General features: G+C 38.0%; 1 protein-coding gene across 4 annotated transcripts in view; it reads left to right on the top strand.

Moving 5' to 3' along the window:
• Ccdc148 (coiled-coil domain containing 148) overlaps positions 1–6,000 on the top strand; it is a 376,894-nt gene that overhangs the window by 76,475 nt on the left and 294,419 nt on the right. The gene's annotated exons all lie outside the window — the stretch shown is intronic.

The raw sequence follows: 6,000 nt of genomic DNA, 5'->3' as shown, positions 1-6,000 counted from the left end.
TAAAGATACAACCAAAAAAGAAAACTATAGACCCATATCCTTAATGAACATAGATGCAAAAATTCTCAACAAGACACTTGCAAACCGCATACAAACACACATCAAAAAGATCATCGACCATGATCAAGTCGGCTTTATCCCTGAGATGCAGGGATGGTACAGTATATGTAAGTCAATAAACATCATGAATCATATAAATGGGCTCAAAGACAAGAACCACATGGTCATCTCAATAGATGCAGAGACTGCCTTTGACAAAATTCAACATGCATTTATGTTCAAAGTCATGCAGGCAATTGGACTGGAGGGAACATACCTCAACAAACAAGGCTGCCCACTATCCCATCTTCTCTTTAACATAGTACTTGAAACTCTTACAAGAGCAATAAGACAAGAGAAGGAAATTAAGGGAGTAATAATTGGAAAAGAAGAGATCAAATTATCCCTTTTTGCAGACTATATGGTATTTTATCTAAGGGATGCCAAAAATTCCACCTGAAAACTCCTAGAAATTATTAATTTCAGTAAAGTGGCAGGTTACAAAACTAACCTACAAAGGTCTGTAGCCTTTCTATATACCAATAACAAGCAATCAGAGAAAGAACACATGGAAAAACTACCCTTCACAATGGCTCCAAAAATATAAAATAATTCAGAATAAGCCTGACCAAAGACATTAAAGACCTCTACAATGAAAATTTTAAATCATTAAATAAAAGATTGAGGAAGACATCAGAAGATGGAAGGCCCCCCATGCTCATGGATTAGAAGAATTAATATTGTGAAAATGGCCATCCTACCAAAAGTCATTTATAGATTCAATGCAATGCCAATCTGAATCACCATGACATTTTTCACAGAATTGCAAAAAACCATCCTGAGATTCATATGGAAGCACAAAAGAGCTCAGATAGCCAAAACAACCCTAAGCACCAAGAGCAATGCCGGGGGGGATTACTATATGAGATTTTAAGCTGTATTACAGAGCTAAAGTCATAAGAACAACAGGGTACTGGCACCAAAATAGACCCATAGATCAAGGAAACAAAATTGAAGACCAAAATATGAGTAAATATGATAACAGCCACCTGATATTTCACAAAGGGGCCAAGAATATTCAATGGAGGAAAGACAGCATATTCAGCAAATGGTGCTGGCAAAACCAGATCTCCACCTGTAGAAGAATGAAACTAAACCCCTATCTTTCACCCTGTACAAAAGTCAGTTCCAAATGGATCAAAGACCTCAATGTAAAGCCTAAAACTGAAACTGTTAGAAGAAAACATTGGGAGAAACCTACATGAAATAGGTGTAGTAAAAGATTTTCTAAACTGGACATCATTTGCTGAAACAAGGCCAAGAATCAACAAATGGGATAAATTGGACCTCATTAAACCAGAAAGCTTCTGTACACCAAAAGAAGCAATGAAGGAAGTGAAGAGAAAACCCACAGAATGGAAAAAAAATCTTCATCAGTGACACATATAACAGAGGTTTAATATCCAGAATATATAATGAACTCAAAAAACAGAGAATCAAGACCAGAAGCAACCCAATTAAAAGATGGGCTAAGGAGTTGAACAGAGAGTTCTCAAAAGAAGAAGTAAAGATGGCTATGAAACATCTTAAAGATGTTCAACATCACTAATAATTAGGGAAATGGAAATTCAAGCCACTTTAAGATTTCATCTTACCCCAGTGAGAGTGGCTAAGATCAAGAGAACAAATGATACCAAATGTTAGAGAGGATGTGGGGAAAGGGGAACACTCATCCACTGCAGGTGGGCCTGCAAACTTGTTCGACCCCTATGGAAAACAGTGTGGAGAACTCTTAAAAAACTACAAATGAACCTACCATTTGACCCAGTTATACTACTCCTTGGCATATACCCAAAGAACTCATCCTATTGCAGAGACACTTCTACATCCATGTTTGTTGATGCTCTTTTCACGATAGCTGAGAGATGGAATCAACCTTAGTGTCCCTCAATTGACGAGTGGATAATGAAAATGTGGTTCATTTATATGATGGAGATTTACTCAGCAATAAAGAAAGATGAAACCATGAAATTTGCAGGGAAATGGATGGAACTAGAAGCTGTTATATTAAGTGAAGTAACACAGACTCAGAAAATAAATCGACATACGTTCTCCCTCATATGTGGATCGTAGAACCAAACCCTGGTACGTGAGTATGTATCCAGACATAACTACAGGAACCAGGATAATGGAAAGGAAACAGGGAGGTAAAGGAAAAGAAAGAATCTGAAAGAGATGAACAATAGGAAACAGGCCTTAATAAGGGAGATATAGATAAAAGTTGGGTTAGTTTAAGGGAGGGGGGTGGGAAGGGCATACAAGGAACCTAGGGGATAAAGGGAAAGAAGGCGCTCAAGAGAGGTAGGACCATAGGAGAAGGGTATTATTAAGGGAGAAAGGTTGGGGGAATGGGGGCACCTTAAGTGGAAAATCTATGTTCGGGGGTGAGACAATGTGAGAGATAAATAATGCCTAGCTAGTTTTGAAAGCCAGAGGGAACCATATTACTCCTACAACCTACTGGCAAATTATCCATAGCAGATCAAGAAATATATGTCTAGGTAAGGTTTATCTGAGAACAATTGGTCTTTGCCCGATTTATCTACATGACACACAGTAATTAAAAGTACCAGACTGTGGAACTGACTTTCTTGGATGTTTAACAGACATACTTTTAGGCCTATAATAATTTTTTCAGAGGGACATAAAGGACAGTTTTTGCTCCTTACCCTCCTAGGTCGACTAGTTCCAGAGGACTATAAGCATTTCTCAAAATGTCCTGTAAGTGTGGTGGGTCACCTGTCCTCTTGATCAAGGAGGCTAAGGAGACCCCACCAGATGGACTTGAACCAGTGTCCAGTCTACAAAGAGGAGGGTCAACACAGAGGAATCACTTCCTCCATGCTTCCAAGAGAAGCCAACCATGGTTGAGTAGGACCTTTGACTTATCTTCACATAGGCGCAACTGGTACAAGAAAGGAGCCAGGGGCTCCCCCCAAGCCCATGTGACCCCTGAGGAATGGATCCTTAAATGACCTTAAGAGCAAAAATAAATTGGTTTATCTGGGCCAAGTCTATGTCCTTAAACACCCAAAAGGAAAGTATACCAAAGATTAAAGGGGTCAATATAATTTCATAAGAGTCCATATGTATAGCTAAAGGCTACATAACAAGCAACAATGCCAGATAGGAGATACCTTCTTTTGAGTTGTTGGCCAGGGTGACCAAAGGTACTCTCAAATAGTAACCCAGCATAGAAATGGGAAAATTAACAGCAGACCCTAATCTTATCTAAAGGAGTATTGACAACTGATTGCTGCTAGAAGAGGAACAGCCGACCCTCCTAAAACAAAGACCTGTAGATAGGCTGACTAGATTCACCAGAAGGGCTAGTAGTGGGGATTGGTTGGGGTGCCAACAACACAGGAGACAGTAACAGGGATATCAGAGTATAAGGGCTCTAGTAGGGGGAAGGAGGCTATGGGAGGGTGCCATCTGGGAACTGGGTGTATAGTCGAATGAGATGGTTTGGGATGTTCTGTGTGATGTACACACACATAAAACAAATCAACAAATTTTTAAAAATGTATTATATTTGAGGAGGAAGCATGGAGATTTATGTCATTCTAAGGAGTAGAGGTGATAAACATTACCATTGAAATCTACCCGATGACTTCATAGACATACACAGGTGCCAAGGATCCAAGTGCAACTGATTATGACTAGTAATAGATGCATACATATTAGAGATGCGTGCGCCAACATCTTGGTGTTGGTCGCAAAAACAATGAGTCTTTTTGCAAGGAACAATATATTCTAAATGAAATGGAGATATTTTTTAACGGTTAAATAACACATTCAATTTTATGTCTTACAGGGCTTATACTGAGTTCAATATTGTATAACTCTATTAACTCAACTGTGAACCTAGAAACTTGCACCCACTTGTGAAAGAGATGTACTCTTGCTCTGGAATATGTTACTGAATATGTTAAATCTATAGTGAAGTGCTTCTTCTAATTCTGTAGTTATTAAATATTAAAAAATAACGATTAAAAATATAATAATTAGTAGATTTAAAAAACATTACCATTGAAATCTACCTGATGACTTTATATCCATGCTCAGATGGCAAGGAGCTCAGAAAGTAATCGACTATCACTAGTAATAATCAGATATGTAGAGATTAGAAACGCATATGCAAACATCTTAATGTCAATGGCATTGTAAATGAATTTTTCTATATGAAACTGTATTTTAATGATGAAATGGAGATATTTTTTAAAGGTTAAAACCTCATTTAACTTTATGTCTTATAGGGTTTATACTAAGTACAATATTGTATAACTGTAATAATTCAATTGTAAACCTAAAAATTTGCAGCCAATTTTGAAAAAGATTCATTTTAACTCAGAAAATTGTTATAGAATATGTCAATGCTGTTGTAATGAAATGCTTCTTCTAAGTATGTGGTTATTAAATAAATAATTAACAAAAAAGAATTTAAAAACAAAGAAAAATATTAATAAACAAATCAAAGAAGAAGAAAGAGTACATGAAGTTATCAGAAAAAAAGTGATAGGGAAATACGGGAGAAGTTGGAGGGGAGGGAGTGGGCATGGATGTGATCAAAACGCCTTTCATGCATATATGAAATTCTCAACAAATTATTTATTTTTTAAAAAGAGGACTATCAGGGTCTTGGAATTCAGGAGGCTCTTTTTTCACTAGTTTGGTGACAAATGGCAGTCAGATCCTTTAAAAATCAATGTATTATGCACTGTGCTTTGAATATGTCTTCCAAAACATCATGAGTTGAAGACTTGGTCCGCACTGCAACAATATTGAAAAGTGGGACCTTTGGGAGGTAGTCAAAGGCAGAGAGCCCTCATGAGCGAGTAATCCACTCATAGATTAATGGACTATGGCTAGAGTAAACTCTCTGGCAAGCTTGCTCTATCTCATCATGTGGTGCTCTGTGCCATGCCATGATCTGGTCAGTGTTACTCAGATGCTGAAGCATCCTCTGGACTTCCCAGTGACAAGAACCCTGAGTTCACTAAAACCTTTATTTTTGATGAAGTAAACTTAGTCTATGGTATTCAGTTATAGCAGCAGAAAATGAACTAAGACATTGTGGAATTATTCCATTTGTCTAATCCACAGCCAGATTCCAAGAAAGGCTTTTATGGGTGAAGTGCTCTATTCTTTGTGATATACTTGGAGATAAGAACCATTTATTTAATTCCCAAGAAAGCTGAGAGAGAGCAGTGTCTTTTAATATGACATGTCCCTTGGTGACTTCTCTTTAAAAGTCTATCCACCTCTGTGATCTGTCTGCTTGTCAGCGCATTTATTTTAATTTTGGCTGCCCTTTTCTGAGTTGAAACCATCACATTCTTGGCACCAGCACATTTCTGTCAACCCTCTTTTAGTCCATTTTCTTCTGTTTTTATCTAAGGCTGCCTTCTTGGCCCCCTAACCTGCAGTCACACAGAATTGCTTGCTGTACTACTCCAAACACATCATGCTTTTGTGCTCCTTAGACTTGAGGTCTTTTCTAAGGTCTTCCCTCACCACCACTGTACAATTCAGACTCACCTTACATATCGCTTGCCCCGTCGTTTTCCAGCTTGACCTTCTACCCAAAGCAAAATTAGGATGTTGGCCCTGTGTGTGTGCTCTGGTGTCTCTTGAATCTTTTTAGTGTCAAGAGCCCTGGCTCACTCTACAGACCAGCGTGCTTCAGTGTGGAACAACGCAGACAGTGTTAGATTTTATATTTATCTCAAATCTACAGCAATGTGAGTAAGCTTTTCTAATCTTTAATGCATGAATACATACTGGTGCTTTCACTCTGTCTCCCAGCAGTTCATCCTTCTTCTCACACAGTTACTCATACTCAGCCTTGAATGAAACATAGTTACCTGTATCCTGTTTTAAGAGGATTTATAGATTATG

This window comes from Nannospalax galili, unplaced genomic scaffold (genome assembly GCF_000622305.1).
Source record: "Nannospalax galili isolate Female #2095 unplaced genomic scaffold, S.galili_v1.0 scaffold640, whole genome shotgun sequence".
Taxonomy (NCBI): domain Eukaryota; kingdom Metazoa; phylum Chordata; class Mammalia; order Rodentia; family Spalacidae; genus Nannospalax; species Nannospalax galili.
Note: the sequence above shows the minus strand (reverse complement) of the source record. Positions and strands in the feature narration are given on the sequence as shown.